The sequence below is a fragment of the Carettochelys insculpta genome, chromosome 1 (assembly GCF_033958435.1).
Source record: "Carettochelys insculpta isolate YL-2023 chromosome 1, ASM3395843v1, whole genome shotgun sequence".
NCBI lineage: Eukaryota > Metazoa > Chordata > Testudines > Carettochelyidae > Carettochelys > Carettochelys insculpta.
The window spans coordinates 189,072,172-189,092,731 of NC_134137.1; the positions used below are offsets into that span (position 1 = coordinate 189,072,172).

General features: G+C 40.3%; 1 protein-coding gene across 1 annotated transcript in view; it reads right to left on the bottom strand.

Annotated features, from left to right (window-relative positions):
- NCAM2 (neural cell adhesion molecule 2) overlaps positions 1 to 20,560 on the bottom strand; it is a 591,660-nt gene that overhangs the window by 570,901 nt on the left and 199 nt on the right. The window lies entirely within an intron of this gene.

The following is a 20,560-nucleotide window of genomic DNA, read 5'->3' on the forward strand; positions in this document are numbered from 1 at the left end:
TATGAATGCATTAAACATTGGAAATACAAATTCTTCACGTCATAAGTGAACTCAAACTTGTTTTTGAAGAAATAACGAGTTAATTATGACTAAAAAGTACATGATTAAAAGTTAACGTGTACGACTATTTGCAAACAGAAAATGTATCAATAATTTGAATAAATTATGTGTATTATTCAGGCCATCTAATAGGATCACATATTTTATCTTAGATTGAAAGCTGCTGCTTAATCAGCTATTTCTGACAAAATTTTAAGTATTTGTCTATTATTACAATATTTTTTTTCTGTCTAGAGTCTTAGATACTGTTACGCTAATCATTCCAGCCAGGCATGTGGCAAAGCAGAGGGAAATGAAGTATTTTTTGTTTTCTTCCCCTTTTACAAGAACACAGAAGCAGTGGAATAATCATGCAATACACATTCTTAAAGAGTACCTGAAAGCTACTACAATTTTATGTGTTGTTTTTATCAGTCAGCAATTCAGCGTGCTATAATTTGAGAATTAACCTAAGCTGTTCCTTAAAATCAATCTTAAGAAATTCTACAAATTGAATTTTCCTTCATTCCCACCCTCTCTCTCTCCCTCTCTTTCAAGATGTTAAAGAGGTTGAACATTTCTGCGTGTCCAAAATATAACCTTCATGGAAACAGTTCAATTGTCCTAACTAGTTAACTGGTCAAGTTACACTGAACTGTATTTTTTACAGCTGACATTCAAAAGTTAATCACTGACTTAGATTTGGCATTTATCCCAGTACAGAAAAAGGGATGTATGGATTAAAACTACTTTGCATTCTGGTCATAAACGCACACTAACAACATGACAATGAAGAAGCTGTACTCAGAAAGGATCTTTTTCACAGGATTGCATTAAAGGCTGGAGATTAAAAAAGAAATCCACCTTGCCAAAGTCACAGATTTGGTCTAGAAAAGTTAATTAAGAGTAGAGAATACAGATATACATATACTGCATGTGACAAATCATAGTGTGTAAAACAAATAGTGCTGTGCTCATTCAGCCAGTCCTACTCAACCTGAAATAACTGTATTTAAGTTCAAACAGAACAAAGATTACCATAATTTTACTCAGATTTCTCTCACCTGCAGAAAACGTTCACTCGCTATACAAAGCTAACTACTGCTCCTTACCTCCATTCCCTTACACACCTCATGAAACCCTCAGGTTCTGGCTATGGTGCAGAGGATGATGGAACGTGTAACTGCAAAGCTTAAAGACTTCCAAATGTAGTGTGAAAGTTAAAAATCTTTCCAAATGTCAGGATTGCATCTTTGGAGATCACTGTACTATCTATCAGGCTTTGGGACCTAAGGACACACCCTATGTAAGTGTTGTACCTGGCTGTGCCTCTAGATCACTTTGTAACCATGGTCAAGTCTTACTACTTCTCTGTGAAATCATATTATTCATGTGGAAAACAAACAATGTCAAGAGTAACCTTTCAATTTAGAAGGGAGAGAGAGATTATGTCTGCATAACACCATAGAGGCAGGGAGTTATTCTGACCCAGTGCGCAATGGGGTGTGGAGGAGGAGAGGAGAAGAGATACAGTCTCTTTGCTTCCTAGTACTATACAGTACATGACAGAAGCAACTGGTATTACTTCTGAAAGCTCTAGTGCCTCTGTATAGGACAAAGACAGGGAAATAGGACTGTGGTGGGGGCACTAGCAAGGCTCTAGCAAGGAGCACTTCCCAACATGCTCTCTTCAAAACACAGAGGCGACATCTACAATACAGAGATCTTTCTAAAGAAGCTCTTCCAGAAGATCTCTTCTGGAAAGAGCTTCTTCAAAAGAGTGTGTCTACACACAGAAAAGTGGATCAAAAGAGTGATCTGCTCTTTCAAAAGAGAGCGTTCACACAGGCCCTGCTCTTTCAAAAAAGAGCAATCCAGGGATCAAAAAAAAAAAAAAAAGCAGGTGCCATGAGGATGGCTCTTTCGAAAGAAGGGCCGTGTGGAGCATCTACACACATTTTCTTTTGAAAGAAGCTTTTGAAAGACGGCATTCTTCCTGAAATGGGAAAGGAAGAGCAATTCAACAGGAACACCCTCTTCTTCCTATTTAATTTTGAAATAACACTTTTGTGTGTAGACACGCTGCAGGATCTTTTCAAAGAGCCCCCTCCTTTTGAAAAATCTTTCAAAAGAACTTGCTAGTGTAGATGCAGCCAGAATCCACTAGTGAAATCCCTGTCTCATTGAAGTCATTGGGAGTTTCCGTGACAACATCAGTGGAGTCAAGCTGTCACCCATTATGTCTCCAGCTACCTCCATTAAGGTGGAACATCTTCTTTCTCTGCAGCTTGTCTAACCAAGAAACATAAATCAGCACTTTTTGGCTACGTCTACATGTGCACGCTACATCGAAATAGCTTATTTCGATGTAGTGACATCGAAATAGGCTATTTCGATGAATAACGTCTACACGTCCTCCAGGGCTGGCAACGTCGACGTTCAACTTCGACGTTGGGCAGCACCACATCAAAATAGGCGCTGCGAGGAAACGTCTACACACCAAAGTGCCACACATCGGAATAAGGGTACCAGGAACAGCTGCAGCCAGGGCCACAGGGCAGACTCAACAGCAAGCCGCTCCCTTAAAGGGCCCCTCCCAGATGCAGTTGCACTAAACAACACAAGATCCACAGAGCCGACAACTGGTTGCAGAACCTGTGCATGCAGCATGGATCCCCAGCTGCCGCAGCAGCAGCCAGAAACCCTGGGCTAAGGGCTGCTGCACACGGTGACCATAGAGCCCCGCAGGGGCTGGAGAGAGAGCGTCTCTCAACCCCTCAGCTGATGGCTGCCATGGCGGACCCCACTATTTCGATGTTGCGGGACGCGGATCGGCTACACGTGCCCTACTTCGACGTTCAACTTCGAAGTAGGGCGCTATTCCCATCCCCTCATGGGGTTAGCGACTGCGACGTCTCGCTGCCTAATGTCGATTTCAACTTCAAAATAGCGCGCAACACGTGTAGCCGTGACGGGCGCTATTTCGAAGTTGGCGCCGCTACTTCGAAGTAGCGTGCACGTGTAGACGTGGCCATGATGTTGCAATGCTCAGCTGAAAGTTGCTACATAAGTAATATATTTATGATCATTGTTAAATGGCTAATTCCATACAGCACTGAAATATAGGTGAATAACTTTTCTGGGCTCTATGTCATGAGTTTGTGAAGCTAGTGATTGCCAGAACAAGAAGGCAGGGTTGTTACCTTCAAATATCCCTGGTTGTAAGCATGGACCACATATGTGCTCCAGAAGCAAAGCTGTACCCTGGAGCTTCTGCTAGTCATGTCAAACCTACCTATTATTCAGTACAGACTTGTCTGAAAACTATCTTGGCATGGGGCCTCAGAATTAACCTCAATGGCTATCTACCTCTTGCTCCTGCATAATTCCTCTTCTACGTCCAAGACCTATCTTGAAACAGGTAATACTGATATTTACAGAGCTTCTCCGGTTGTTGCAGTGGATGTGCAGTATTCATGTGAATATAGCTATGAACAGAGCACATCCATTTTCTCTTTGATTTCTCCTGCATCTCCTTTGTTTAAGGAGATATTTTGGAAAATATATGCTATAACTGATATTCCACAGCTTTCCCTGTATCATAAAATGTGGATCAGAGCATCTACTTGGAATGTAACTCAGCTTTAGTAGACAAATATTGACTATTTGGTGGTATGCACAAGGTTACTCCCCACATGCTTTCTTTTATAAGTATTTCCTATCAATTTCGCTTTCTTATTTAGCAACTTTCAATATTTCAATATTTCCTTGATTTTTTATCAAATTTTTTATGCCTTTATTGTTTGTTTAATTATTGAACCAACATGGTTATAATAAAATCTGGCATTTACATATGTAATTTTTAGGAAGAAAATCCATAGGCTTCAAGACAAAACAAAAAGACGGCCATGCACGATCATCCTTGTTTGAAATAAAGACTAGTCCATAGTTTAAAAGTGGCTCCAAAATGACCGATTTAAAAAAAAAATATCAGCATAGAGTAGGGACCAAAACACTAACACCTAGTCCAGCAACTTTAATAATGAGGATTATTAGAGAGATATCTGTACACAGGGTGCAGGCGTTGGGGGAACACCATGCTGCAGAAGAGCTAAGGCCAGCTGGGAGGCAGGCACCCAGATATGTTGCCTCTCTGTTCTCCCAGCTTCATGACTCGTACAGTGCTACCCTCACTCCCCCTAAACAGCCACCCACTACTCGTGGAGCAGGAATTAGAGGGAACAAAAGAAAGTTCACACAGGTTGTCATTTTCCCAAAGGCTAGCCCTGGAGAGATATAACCAGTATGGGTAGGCTCAAAGCATGACTTCTTTTTCTCCCATATAACCTACTCCAAAAAAATGATAAAAACATTAACAGTTCAAAACTCAGGACCAACCTTGAATAACAAAATTGTCTGTTTTCCCACAGAGGGAAAACAATTTGGTAAGGAGACAGAATTCATTTTCATCCTTCAAAGAGATAACCCATGAGCGATTAGTTCAAAACTATGAAAAACAATCTTGACTGTATCATATTTTATGTTAATTACTGCTACAGAGCCAGAGTACTGAGCAGAGTGTAGAAAGTAACATTTATATCAAGGTCTTACATAAACTCTGGCAATTTTTCCTAAATTTCCGAGCACAGAGGATGTTTGCTTAGTTTTTTTTTTTTAAATCAATAACTACTCAGAACAGACTCAAGAGGATACATTTCAGAATATAACAGATACACACTTTGCCCTGTGCTTCATTTTTTTCCACTAATGTAGGGGTGGCACGTAGTCAGACATCAATACACATATATAGGGTCAACAGCAGCCCTGGGTGTGACTTAGGGTTGCCACCTGTCTAATCAAACAAACTCAGACACCCTTGCCCTACCCCTTACCAAGACCTTTCCCTAAAGTCCCACTTCCCGAAGGCCCTGCCCCCTTCACTCCATCTCCCTTCTCTGCATCACTCACTCATTTTCCCCCGCCACCTTCACTCACTTTCACCAGGCTTGGATGGGGGTTGCAGTGTGGGCTATGGGCTGGAGCTGAGGAGTTTGGAATGTTGGAGGGGTCTCCAGACTAAGGCTCTGGCAGAGGCTTGGGTGCAAGCAGAGTTTGGGGTGCAGGCTCTTGAAGGGGGTTTCAGTGCAGGAGTAGCTCAAGGCTGTGACGGGGTTCAGAGTATGTGGAGTGCTGGCTCTGCGCAGAGGGTGCTTACCTCAGGCGGCTCCTGGTTGGTCATGCTGTGGAGATAAGGAGGGCTCTCTGCTGGCCCTGACACATGCACTACTCCCAGGAGCAGCTGGAACATCCTTGCAGCCCCTGCAATGTACAGGAGGCTCCTTGCACTCCCTACACCTGGGCAATGCAAGCTGTGGAGTCAGTGCTTGGGGTGGGAACAGTCTGTGCCCTCTGCTTTGAACCCCTCCCCAATGCTGCAGGAATATGTCTGCTGCTTTGGAAAGCAGTGCAGAACCAAGACAGATAGGAAGTCTGCCTTAGCCCTGCTGCACCACTAGACTTTAAGTTGCCTAAATACTCCCAATTTGCTTTCAGTAGCCTCTGGGAGGTAGAGCCTCATTCCAAGAGACTCCTGGTGAAAATGGCAAGGTTGGCAACTCTAGAGTAGCTGCACTGGAAAAAAAATCATTCAGTGGGGCAGGGCAGATCATAAAACTGCCATGGTCTTCGCTGGGTATTCTGCAATGGTAGGAGATATTTAGCTTCGAGGTGGGTCCCTACTTAAGTCCCAGGACGTGTGCTGAATCACTGAAAGAAGTGGTCCCAATTATGTCATGTAAGGTTGGAGGCTGAGGAGGTGGAGGATACACTTTGCGCTTAGAGACTGAAGGAGTGAGATCAGTACACTAAACTTCTTTATTTCCTATGTTGCCACCATGCCTTATCATATAACAGAGGTAGCTTGATGTTGTAGTTGAGACACTACAGTGCAGATCAGAAAGCCTGCATTAAAATACTGGCTTTGTCATGGGCTTCTTCTGTAACATTGGGTAAGCACTTACTTTACTTTGTTTGATTTTTCATTAGTGAAATGGGGGGAGTAATATATCCTTGCTCCCACCCTTTATGTATTATGTTTATTTAGATGGTAAGCTCTACAAGATAGGTTCTCTCTCTCTCAAGAAGTTCTTGTTCAGTGCAAAGTAGGTATGTGGGATACACCTATAACAATGGCCAGCAATTTCAGCTGAAGTTTCTTGACTCTACCATAAAGTAAATAAATATATTTTACATTAGTTAGTAGTATCAGGTGGACAGTCTCAGATAAATGTCATACACCAAGTAACATGTTGATGGATTGTACTAGCCTCACACTGGGTAGCTCTTAGCAACTTGAGCCACCCCTCCTTATGCCCCATCAACCAGGCTGCAACTGCTGCTGCAATACAAAATGGAACAGCCCTGCTCAGTCGGGGGTGACTGCTGACAAGGAAAGATCCATCTTGCCAGCTCCATCTAAGGAACAGCCAGGTACCTGGACCAAAGGTCCAGGCAGGCACAATCAGATGCTTTAAGGAGACTGCAGTCACCCAACTGAAGCAGGCCAAGACCCCAAAGGCACCTTGACTTCAGCAACACGATCAAGGTAAGAAGCATCCCAGAGAGGGACTAGCCATTCTCCTTGCAGCAGTCTGTGTGTTGTCAGCAGACTGCCCATCAACTTTGTGGTAAACCTCATTTCCACTCGCAGGGAGATGGGTTGGGACCTGGTAGAACAGAGAGGGCCCAGGGTCACCTACCCAGCTGCCCCCACTTTGAGGAGGGTGGCCCACCTAACCCTCTTCTATGGACTTTAGCCCTTCGGCCACATTCCTCTACAGCTAATGGGAGCCCCACAGACTCTGGCCATTTTGCCAGGCTTTTGTACAGATGAGTGGATCCCTGGTGGGGTCAGCCACTGGACCGCACAACCAAATTAACACAACAGGGCAACCACACTCTTACTCCACTTCCACAGTGAGGGGGTTTACCAACCCCACAACAAGCACCAATAAAAAGAGTAGTCATTTAGCATTTGCGGGAGTCCAGACTGGCTGGCACTGCAATTACTACTTTTAAAGATTGCCTTGTGGTTGGGGTACTAGTTTAGGACTTGAGAGACCTGGGTTAAAATCCCTTTTCTGTCAAAGATCTCTTGTATGATCTCAGATAAGTCACTTATTTCTCTGTGCCTCAGTTCCCATCTCCCTGCCTCGCAGAGGCTGTGTCAATAAATATGTTAAAGATGGCAAGACACTCAGACACTATATGATAATGGAGATCATACCTAAGACCTATAATTCTAGTCCTCATGTGCAACACTGGATAGACAGGCCCAGAAAATGTACTATTTTATTTATCTATGGTAGAGGTACAACTTTTCAGAGCAGCAATTAAAGTTCCCTACACCTCCACACTGAAATACTGATCTTGAGTCAGTACTTTTAGCAGTAAGAAGAAAGAAAAGAATTCGTTGTTGCTTAGTCTTTGGAAACTTGCCTAAGATTAACAAGAACAAAGACGTCACTTATGACTGATTACAGAAGCTCAACATCCATGCATTAAAAATAGGAGGAATATTACTTTCAAAGAGACTTTTATATTTTTTCTGTACTGCAGAAAAATGTGTTTTATTTTTTCACTGTATTTATTGCCAACAGATGAAGCACTTAATTTCTCAGTTTAATCAGTTGTTTTGGTGCCATTCGTGCTTCTGGATCACTAAGGTTTACTGTAACAACAAACAGCCCATCAAATCTAAAAGGTGAGTTGCTTTGGACACCATGATTTGCCCCTTTTACAAAGAAAATAATACTGAAGAAAAATTGAGCTTAAATAATGCAGTCACAGTGTATCCTGTCAGTGAATGGGAGCACAACTGGAAGAGAATTGTGTCAAATGAATATAGGGCAAAGCTCACTGTCAACTGAGTGAATCTTTGAGCAAGTTAACTATTTCTATTCTGTTGATACTTTATCAGAGACATTAGTGCATAAAAAGACATATTTATAATGAAATAAGTACATGACAAAGGGATTATTTATCACGACAAAAAATAAAAAATTACAGAAATATTTATTTTACAATGTCTTGCTCTCTTTAATAAGTTATAAATGAGACTCAAGATGAGGTAAGTTTTTTGTTTGTTTTTTTGCTCTGCAGTCTTGCTAGGAATTACTGAGCATTTATGTGTTCATTTTCCCTGGTATGGTGATTCTTTACCTTGATGACTTACATCCACAGAGTTAAATGGCCATATGTGGGGTTTTACATGTTCCCTGGCAGTACGTTTCAGTGAATTTAGTAAATTAGAATGTTAAAAAAAGTTGCTCCTTTAACTAGGTAAACATGATGTAATGAAAACAAAGCACTGAGAATTTGGGAACATCAATATATATCTGCAGAGATACATAATGACAGTGCTTTTCTGGTGCCAGTATTTGTCAGCACCTTGGCAGCCCCAGCTACGGAACTGGCTGGGGGGAGCCTGCTGAGTACTGGCTCCTCTTTTTCGTAAGAAGAAGAAGAAGAAGGGGGAAAAAAAGCACTGCATAATAATGCTGTAAAAGGAACGTGAACTTCAGATACAGAACATGTATTTCAGACACCAATTTAGACTTTGAGAAATGCCATGAAGCTGCAGCTCTTATAAATATTTGACAGTCTCTCATCTGAGATGATTTTTGGGATGTTTTACTACAGACAAACAACAGACATATGGAAAAAAGACTGACATCACAAAAATTATATATTACTAGTGTTCACTCCGTCTCCAGAAAATAGGCCTATTGATTTCTGTTCAGTCTGTAATGGAGAGAAGATCTTATGACAAAAACAACTCTCAGTTAAGTACAAAAGGTGAATCTTGCATACCAAATATGAAGTTAAGGATGAATTTCCAGTATTAACACTTCAATCTTTTAGAACCACAATGTAAAAACACTAAGTGCTCAAAGTACAAGTGAACTGTACAAATATGGTAAGAATAACAATTTGTCTTCCAAGCTTGATGTGTCCCTTTTCTGGCAGACCTCTTCACGTCTTCAGGGATGCTAAGATTTCACTAGCTGTGTCTTGAGCTCTCCTCACATTTCTTTCATGAGCTGCTGAATTTCAGATTAAATAGTCACAGATGAGGTTCTAAAATTCATTATTCACTCTCAGCTTTTCCAATGTTGTTTTATTACTAGAAACAGGACACCACTCTATAGATGTCCAAGCCTCCTGGTTAATACTGTCTGGTGTTAGATCACCAAACCTGCAGCTCACTCATTTCAGTGTCTGAGCAACCGCTAGAGATTTTCAGCACTGTCAAATCCTCTTCTGTTTGATGTGTATGGAGTGTACTCAGCACCCTTCAGGATTGGACCCATCGACATTCAGAATCTGAAAATAGTGCATTCAAGCTGTGATGGAGCAGAATTAAGGTTCAGTATGAAATGGAAGACGCTTTGAATAAGGTTTATCTGTAAAATGATAGCACCATAATGTATTTTCCTTTTAAGAATACAGACAGAAAAAGAACACCCCTATCTAACCTGAACAAGACCAGAATGGGTATAAGGAAGGAAACAGTCCCCTTTCAAAACCAAAAGTATCAAATGGCTAAATAATCCCTTCTTTTAAGTTATGTAGATAGGTATGAATCCACATTACAAACAAAAAAATAGAAGAGGGCCTGATGATTTTCTAACTCTAAAGCAGAAGGTGAGATCTCATAAAAAGTGAAGGGTACATGTACATTTTTCCTTTCCAGAAAGTTAGGGTTCACAATGCTGTACTAAAGGAAGATGAGAAATGGTAACCTGGGTGCAGAGATGGTCTTTTTGTTCCTGTTTATATAGTACTTAGTTCAATAGGGTCATGACTGAGGATTAGGGCTCCTAGACACTGTAGAAATAATAATAAATTGGCAAGAACTAAAGAACTACCTGTTTTCTAGATCTGGTCAATTTTTTTAATTAAAACTGGAAGAAACCCTTCAAATGAGTCAAAAAACAGAAAACAGATTTTGCCAGGCTATACCAAAAGGACAGGAGACAGGTGACATGGATTTAATAAGGCTTCACCTTTAATATGAGGCATCTGGGACTGGCAGATAAAAGTTTGAGATGCAGGCATTTCCATGTTTATTCAAAATGACTCTCTGCCTTAATCATAGGAGCCCTGAACTCTAACCCCTTCCATTCCTTAACCAGGACCCAACTCATTTTAAGTCCTTTTCTATAACATTTATCTGGTCAGTGAGTGCCTTACCCCTGATGTATATCTGCCCCAGCAGAGACACTGAAACACTTTCTACAATGGGAGTATTGAGAACTGTGAACCAACCTGGAAGCCCTGTGCGTGATGGAAACCACTTCAAGCCAGGGGATGCAATAGCACCACACAACCCTACCCTTGCTCCAGCACCTCTGTGCTCCACACTTAAAAAATGAGTTGCGGCAGATAGCTTAGCCACATTTTCGCCTCACCAGAAAAGTTCATCCCAAAATTGCACAATGAAGCAAGGTGAAAAAACCCACTTCACCAAAGCCAATATGGTAAAGGGTTCTTTCCCAGACCCCTGAAAAGGCACCACTAGTGCAATGCCCACAGAGGGTCCTAACAAAACCCGACATTTGCACCTGTAGGAGAGGGAGGGTGCGTGCTACGTTGCCTGACACTTAGACAAAGTATTTTCAATGCTCAGGGCTTGCACCTTGAGAGCCTTCTGCTCCTTCTATTCCCTGGGGATGAATCAGTGTGATGAAGTTCACCACCAACCATGTTTTTGCAGTAGTTTTTGACCTCCTTCACCAACCTGCATCTCCCATCATGAAGCACTTCTACTTTCCATTAGCAAGGATGGACATTGCCCCTACTTCAGGTGATATGCAGTCATTTTGACAAAACAAAGAAAAGTCTGGATTGCCATAAAATATTAGGTTTCTGTTCACCTATTCTCCCCTCTCTCCAAATTCTGGGTCTTCAGTTTTGTGATGCCTGAAACAAATTCAATTTGTTTCTACAAGAACAAAATTGGTTTTGTTTTATTCAAATGTTGTCAAAGGAAAAACATTTTCTACAATCCACTCTATTGTTAGCATATAACAAACCAGAATGAGAATGAAACCACCCTCCCAGCTAGTGGAAAGTGTTGAAAAACTGAGGCCTCGGAGGGGTGAATAGAATAAAGCAAGAAGCTCCTTGGGTCTGATCCCACAGGGGTCTTTTCTTACACTCATATGTATGAAAGTGTGACAGAAAAATCAACACAAAATAGATAAAAAATCACATAACTAAGAATAGTTTTAAAATCATCAATATGCCAGCAAAACGAATATCCAGCTAATACTCTTGGCACAGCAATTATAGTCAGGACAGTCACTCTCACTAAAAAGAGTACTTATGCAATCTCATTTTGCTCTGAATGGTAAAACTGAACTACTTCAACAACGAAATTAGGAAAACTGTAACAACTTTCATCCCTAAAGAAGTCCAACAAGCAAAATAAACAATTGTAAAAAATCATCATAAAAATATACAGGATACATGGTAAAAATATTTGCAGAAATCTAATACAAACTCATGGACGGGTAGGGGAAGATAAAAGGAATTTCACCCAAGTGCAAAGAAAGAGTTGGATTCAATGCCTGGCACATAAATTGGCACAAATCCATTTAACATGCAATCATTCAGCCACAATGCTTCAATGACGAAGCAACATGATCTGAATACAGAATGCCTTAAAGACAATTTTGACAGATGCCACAAAAGCCATAAACCAAACAAAAAAGAGGCAATAAAACTTCTGGGACCTGCACACACCATGCATTTGCCTTGAAAGGTAAATTCTTGTATAAAAGTATTCTACTTTTACAAAGGTTTGACCTGGGCAATGAAAAGTTAGCTATGTCATGATTAAAAGACAAACAGGTCAGATGTTCTCATTTATTCCAAAAGTTGCATATAATGCCTACAAGACCTATTTTACTTTATATACACAAGCAATCCATCTTCTTTGAAATCAGCAAGAATGATTTATCCCAAAAGAATAATGAGCATGTCACTTGCTCTTCTTATATTAGAGAGCACTAATGTTCCAGACACTTGCACTTACACTAATGTTCCAGGCACTTACTCACCTGAGAAGCAGGAATAGAACTAATACTTAAACACCATAAAGATTGCAGTTTGATCCTGTTCTTGTATTCTTTACTTGGGATTTCTGCCTGTTTATTTAGCAAAGCTTGCAGAACATGACTATTATGATGCATATTATTCACAGCTATGAATAGCTCCTGAAAGCTGCAATTGAAACAACATCTGACTCTACAAAGCTTCACTTAAGAACAAAACTCCCATTGTCTTAACTTAGAGTTCTGTGCCTGCAATTATTTAAAGTTCACACCCAAAATTTATTTCAGCAGAATTTCTCACATTAAACAATCAATAAATGATTATGGTTATGAATAAAGAGTACATTCACTTGATCTTAGCCAAAAAACTGAGATAGGTAACCCACATGAGAAAAATTAGGATATCCTCACACAGATAACGCTATATCCATATGAATTTCAAATCTCAAAGCAGGGTACTCACACAGACAACTTTATGCACATACAGGGTATGTACGTGCATTACTGCATTTCCTGATCAAGAAAAGAAACCGGCTTCACTTTTAAAACCCAAGCTGAGCATGAAAGACTGGATTTAAAAAGAACAAAATGATTTTTGTTCATAAAGGTGAAAGTATTTTATACAGACTCATTGCAAGACAATGACATCTTGATGATTGACTTTCATCTTCATAATTTTCAATTATTTTGTTTCTATGCAAATCAATTTAATGCTGAATTTTCTAAAAGGAAATTCCTTTCATATATATCATATAAGGCAATTTACAGAGTTGAAAACATATAGGTGTTTTACAATTGGAACATGAAGCGTTAAGAGCCAAAGGTCTATAATACTGAAGTCCTTACCTAAGCACCAACAGCACAGTCAGGCTTCAAATTTTCTACATGTATATGCAGATACAAACACCCAGCAACTTCGGTATGCGCTACACATATGTACCAGTAGGGAAAATTTGTTCTACAGTTAATACAGTACTCAGCTATTATGTCTGCTACACAGCATAAACTAGAGCAAAAGAAATCTTGTAATAATGTTACTTACCAGGGGATAAAAACTATTTAACAATGATTTTATATTCTATATGTCTAAGGAAGCATGAGTTGAATGGTGAAGTGGTTTCAAAAAAGGTGACACTTCCCAAATGATCTCTGTGTCCAAAACTTATGAAACAGAAAGTGTTGTGGAATTAGACCCCTGGGCATCAACCTAAAATACACTTAATAGGTATACTCATCCAGTTCATAGACAATATCTGAATGTTCAGGGACTCCAAAAAATGGTAAGTACAATTTTACTTCTGCCAATAATCCTTCAGCATGTCAAAAACAGAAACAAATGTCTGTTTATATTTTAATTTGCTTTCATTGTTTAGTAGAAAAATTATAATACCATTTATGTTACAGTTTAAGAAATGTTCTAGAGTTTGCGTTATTCATAAGCAGAGGATAGAACCACTTCTCTCTGTAATTTATTAAAGTGGAATCCAGGACGTACTTTGGAAACACCTGCAATACAGTGTGTACCACCATGGTTGAAATGCTGTTGTTTCTCGTTACTCTAGCCCTCTTTTTCCAAACACCTAATTTGCATTTGAAATACCACATTTGCAACTTAGGTTGAAAAATCCTCTAAATAACATAAGCCAAAATCAACCCTGTTCACTGCAATTAATGAACGTGCACCTGTCTACACTAGGACTGAACACAGCCAAAAGGTATTTTAATACAGAGAACACTCATGTACGTTGGTGTCACCCTAGATTCCATGACACATTCTAATAACATTCATCTGGAAAAAAACATTGAAGACACCATCATTCTGCCTACCTCAGTGCCCTTCCTGTTTCCTTTAAGAATTTCAGTCTACACAGAAACACCACAATTCTTTCTGGCATTTAAAGTAGGCTGCAGTGAAAGTATTCAGGGTAAACTTAATAGATTAGAAACTATCTGAATACTGAAAAGGGAACTGCACATACCTGAAACAATATATTTTTGTTAATATCTTATATTTATGTACAGTTTTGCCAACCCCAAAATTCTAAAGAGATTTCCAAGTGACATAGCATTGAAGAGCCACTTCACAAACTGCTGAAATGCATCTACCTTTGGTAGTTGGAGTTACTCAGCAACATTGTACAACTGTTTAAAACAAGAAAAAAAATAGTCTATCCAGCTGAATTTACATAGTGAATTTTAGCAAAGCAAAACTCACACAAATTTAGCCAGGACACAAAGAGAAAAGTCTGACCTTTCTTTTTCCCAGAGAAGTGTTGTGGCACTAGTGATGACCACAAACCACAAGAATCCTATTTTTATGTCTCACGAAAAGGTGGCAACTGTCATCTCTGATTGGGAAGGAGTTATGCCTGAACCACAGAATTAACAAAATCACTCCTGTAACATCCAGATTTTCCTTGGGTGTTTTCTGTTGAATTGCTGACCAGACCAGACCACAGTCTTCCTTTAATCTGGCTGCAGGCTTACTGAAAGATCAATGCATTATTTAGCATGTATATTCAGAACAAAGTTCCTCTCTTAATCCTATTTGAAATGTTTTCAGCAAGTCAAATTAAATCATACAGGAAATCAAAAGACAATATATTTCTATTCTAAAAACAAAGAACAAGGGAAGAATAATTCAAAATATTTTACACTATCTTATTTATGAATTTTGTGCAGCAATTGCAGATAACCCAAAATTAGTCATATGGAAAGAATGAAATAAATGACATTGAAGACAAGACTGCAATATTTTCTATTAGAAGGCCAAGTCCTCTTTGTTATCTTCACACCTATAGCTTCATTGAAGTCAGTGGAAATAATGATGTCCGTAAAATGAGCAGGATACAGTGCCAGTAGCCCTCTAGAAATCAATAATTACAGTGCACAAATCTCACTGTGCAGTAGATCTTACTTTAGATTCAGAAGTTCAAGACACTGCTTCAGTGCCAGGCCATTAAGGCTGTAAATTCTGAAGCATAGGTGTAACACTATGAGTGTTTGGTTAATTAAGTCCTTAAAAAAAGTATATTTCATAAACCACATACAAAGACATTGAAATAGGTGTTATGTCCCCAATCTATAGTTCCTGAAAATACAAACTGTTCCTTTTGGCTTCAAATCAGAAAGGTATTTGTGTAGGTGCTAGGATCTGATCTAAAGCCTAATGAAATCAGTGGAAAGGCCCAAATTGACTACTCAGTGCTGTAGATCAGTCAGGCTCAAAGTGCTTCAGTAGAACTACTCACCTGTTGAACTACTCACATGCTTAAAATACAGTATGTGTTTATTTACCTTGTGGAGCAAAGGACATAAAATAATATTGTCTGTTTATATATACTTGTTATTGATTCTGTTTTACAAGACATTAGAAACTTTACAAACAAAAAATAAAAACATCTATGATGTTTGCTTGGTATTTTTTTTCTTTACTTAATGTCACAGTGTTAATTTCCACATTATTTCATCTATTTGAATATTTATTAGTTTCAGTAAAAAGGGTTTTGAATTGTATCTATAGCTATAATTGATAAATGATCTCTTATGAATTACTTTAATTGCACTAGTACAGATTCTAGTGAAAATCCAGAGACGGTCCCCAGAGTTAATGAAGTTTTGAAGTCAGTGGAGTTATTTTGGACTTACACCAGAGTAATTGAAGTCAGACCCTAGCTCTAAGAAAGATAAAAAAGCTAGTTTCTCAATATTCACTCTTACATCTGAAAGCATCCCGTTCAAAAATATATTATAATATTAATTACAGAGGCTCAAGTTTATTAAATAAATTAATGCTGTAAATCCACCCTTTTAAGATTAGATGGACTAGAACCTTACCTGAAGAAATTTGAAATAGTTTCATTGCCTAATATCCATTACCTGATAATAGATTAATAAAGGATTATTTGAATTTCATAACTGAGTGAAAATTGTATCTTTGGCTGTATACACTGGCGCATAAAGTCAATTTATGCTATACTTTACAATGCACATAGCACAACATAGTTAGCCACAAACTGTAATATAATCAAAATTATAAGTCATATTTAAAAAAGTTTTGATTTTAGTAATGACCTTTTGGAATGGGAATGTGTGGTGTCAGATAAATTAAACATCCTCCAGTAATTTAAGAAAATCCTATACAACCATTAGAGCTGGAAAACTTCTGGGGAAAGGTCAAAGAAAAGCAAATAAATATACTGCTTGTGTTTCAAAGTTTTTTTTTAAGTGGGAAGTACATTTGATCTTGAAAGATATATATAATTTGGCCTTTTCTCTAAATTTACACTCAAACAAAATACAAGTGATAGTAAATAAACAACTCACACTAGAAAAATAAACAAAAATATTAATTCAAGATCTTAGGAAGAATTAGTGCATTCTCTCTAGTGCTTTATTCTATAAAAAAGCTCCTGGGAGTTTTCTGCATTTTTTCCACTTCAGAGCACTGTTGCAAGATAACAAATATGCCTCCACCTTGCAAATGCGGCAGGGGGGATGGGGAGGTGGCGGGGGGGGAGGAAGGGAGGGTTGTTTGTAAGAAACATGCAGTTTCTTTGCCATCTACTTTCAGGTGATACTCCTGAAACGACCCCTTCCTTAATAAAAAATCACTCTGTCGTAGTTTCCAGTTATCCACGCAAATTAGGAATCTTCAAACAGTTGGTGAACAGCAGACTCCCAGACTTTCTGTATTGTAGGCAGTGAACTTCCTTTCAGCAGGAAATTAGAAGAGTTGGAGTATATTTTATTTTTATTTTGTTGCTGGTGTTGATTTATATTCATGCAACTATTAGACAAAGGAGATTTTAAGATAACAGAAGGCATCCCAAACCTTGACCCAATGGGATGTTGACATGGGGTACAATCCTGGTCCTACTGAAGTCAACAGCACAACACCCTCTGACTTCAGTAGAGACAGTATTTCATTCCTGCAATCCTCAGTCAAAAGCAGCAGAGGGAAGATTCCAAAAACCAACTGGGTGACACATCTGGTTTCTATTTTGAGACATGTTCCTGATTGATCACTAAGCCATTATGAGAACTCCCTGGAAGGAAACGCTGCAAGTGGCTAACAGGAAGCACAGCAGCAGACAGATTAACATTTGCATAGGCAACACAGGGGTGAACACTAAAAACATGTCCTTCCCCATATAACATGAAGGAAGGACAAGACTTTAAACACAGGGAATCTCAGAGAATGACTTTCTGATAAGCATACAAATGCATATCTTAGCACAGAATGCTTGTGTTTAAAATAACTAAAATTTGACTGTAGTGGTTTTTGTATTCCTGTTTTATAAAAGGAAAGGAATATTTTGATAGTAATCAAGGGAAGCATCTCCCAGCCATACCAGTAATTTGAAAGGTAGCTGCTTCATTCATTATTAGTCAGCATACCTAATCATTAGGAAAGATTAAGTAACCCTATTTTGTTCCTGTATTTCCACAGCAGATAAGAGATCCATTTATCTATAGCCTAGTATTGTTGGGGGTATTTTTGGATTTGGTTGTTTTTCCTCCCATTTGTATTTTAATGTTGGTGTTTCTGCACTGGAAGGATTATCTAAGCATCTATGAGAGCTTACAAAAATATACCTTTTCTACTTTCAGCATAAAACATAACCAGTGAAAAAGAACTTTCCCCTCTGTGATGAAATTAAGGAGTGGGAGTGTTTGGCCTTCTTAGCTAATTATGACATTGATAAGCACTTAAATTAGTCAGATTTTCACTTCTGTCATTTGCTTGTAGTTAGCTGCTTTTTTTTCCAAAACGTTTTGACTGCTTAAAAAGGGAATACATCATCATTTCCTTTCCCCAATCTTAACAGCACTTCCCAGTGAAATAGCTTCAATCATGCTTCATAAAATCCATTGCAACTATATTACTGGAAACATAAATCTTCAACCTAGGTTTTTAGTATTTCTAAAGCAAATGACCCCAGTGATCATTGACTGGCTTATTTTTCCACTCATCCTCCTTCTCTATTAAAAAAAGATAATGTGCAGATAATTTAGTATTTTTTAATACTTGTGCTGGTGATGTGAATGTGCTTTTTACTGCACTCACTAATAATCAGACTGAGTGGAAGATACATCGCAAATGTGTACAGAGCAGCCTTGCGAATTGTGAAAGGCATTTCAAGAAATCTTTCAGTTTCTGTCATTTCCTTTGAGTAAACTTTCATCTATAAATTCCTTTCACACACAGTGTTTATTTTTCAGAAATCCTGATTTTTTTCTCCTATAGCAACGTGACCAGAGAGATTTTCATTGTACAGATGCTTCTCTCACTCCCATTCACCATTTATTGCAGCCGATAAAGGTTGTTTGTTCTTTCCACATCTACCGTCAGCGTCATTCTGCCTGATTTTCCAATACAATTCCTGTGCTCTACCAAAACAGTGGTTCCCTATTGATGGTACCACTCGATATATTATATATGTAACAAGCATACAGACACAGACCTCTCTCCTTTGCCATTGTTCAAACTCTAATTCAGCTTCCCTTAATATTTGGAAATTTCACGCCCACTCTGCAACTGCTGGTATTTGCAGTGCTACAAATTCCAGGCTATGCAACCCTTTCTAAGTGTAGCTAGAGAATAAGCACAATTTAAAAACTTGCTGTCTTCCATTCTCCCTTTTCCAGGCACTGCAAACCCGACCTATTTGCCCACTACACTTGGCTGGGTGAGTGGAAATGCTGAGGGATGCTTCCTCCACCCGAGTGTGTGGCTATGGTAAAAATCCTCCAGACTATAACTGAACAGTTAATTGTCATCGCTCCAGAGCTCACCCCTAGACGGTGAATGCACGGAGGCGTGTCTGCAGACCTCGAGAGCATCTGGGGGCTCTTTACTACCTACCATTTCTCAAACAAAACATCCTACGTGCCGGGAGCTTGAAACATTAACTGCAATTAAGTGGGGATTTGCAGTGCTCTACAGTCCCAGCGCCTTTCAAAAAAGCGCAACAGTTCGCACAGGCACTTCACAGGCGAGGACAGAAAAACCTCTCCGCAGTTGTGATCCCTACCGCTCCCCAGGCTGTGTACGCGTGTTGCTAATCTGCAGCTGATTGTGTCACTTCAACTCCTCTGGCTCGGGAGGAGTGACGGGGTGTAGGGGGAGGGGGGAGCGCAGGGAAATGAAGGCTTCACATCCAAAATGTCAAGCTGTGCTTGAAGAATGATAGAAGACAGGCTCGCACTCTCGTTCCCTAATGCAGCCCGAGACCGGGAAGCGCAGGCACCTGAATGGAGCTCTACCACCCCCTGCTGGCCGAACAGCAGCGGCGTGGGAAACGGGTTTCAAGTCAAACAGCGGCTCCGCGGAACTTACATCTCTCCCCCCCCCGCCCCCTTCCCTCCTGAAAAAGAATTGCACGCGGCACACAGACGCGCAGGGCTTTCCCTAGGTCCTGCAGTTCAGTGCAGCGAGTTCAGATGCAACTGGCAGCTCAGCTCCCCGCCCGGGGGACGAGGGAAGGAAGAGGCTGCGGGAGCAACCTAGTTCAATTTCAAGCGAACGCCAGAAACTTGTCCGAACAGTTTGAAAGAGTGCAATGGACTTGCACAAAGGGGAGCTGTTCATGAGTCAGGAGCACAAGCACAACCACTCCTCAGCAGACCCTTGGTCCTTCTCCTCCCGACAAACGGGCTAAATCCTGAAAGAAACGCAAAGCTCACGCTATGCAAAGCCCCACATCGAGCTCGGAGAGCCAACTGCTGTAGCGCGTGTACGTACAGGTGGAGTTCACTTCTCCCCGAGCTTTATTTCCATGGCAGAGGGGATCCCACATCTAGAGCCAGAGAAGCAGCTACACATTCACGCCTCGCCGCCCAAAATACCCCGCTTCCCTGCTCGCACCAAGTCGCTCGCACTTTCCACCCACCCTCAGCGAGTTCTGCTTGCAGAAGGAGAAGGAGCTCGACAGACACACTCCAAGCCTCACTCCCCCCCGACAACGGGGCAGAGGGGGAGACAGGAAAGCCCCTTTCCTTCAATATAAAGCCCACCTTGGCGGCCCACCGCCCAGCAGACCTGTCTTTTAAAGCACGCCTTTCTCCCCGCTGGCCACAACTCTTGCCAGAAAAGCCCACAACTCCCAACCCCCAAAACCAGCCCCCCCACACTGATCATTGCAATCAAATTAAAAAGACACTTAAACGGGCAGCTGCCGAGCAAAGCAGGTAAGTGCAGGGAGCATCTTCCAGCTGCTTTTTCCTGCTCCTTTCGTTGGGCATGTTTTGTTTCTTGGAGACGTTTTTGAAAGGGGAAACAAAACACAACTTTGGGGGTGGGGCGCTTTAAGAGTCCCCCCACCCCCACCCCCTTGGGGTGAGAGCTTGGCTGACTTGTTAGGGGCAGTAATTAGGGCGCAGTGTGCAGCTAGGAGATG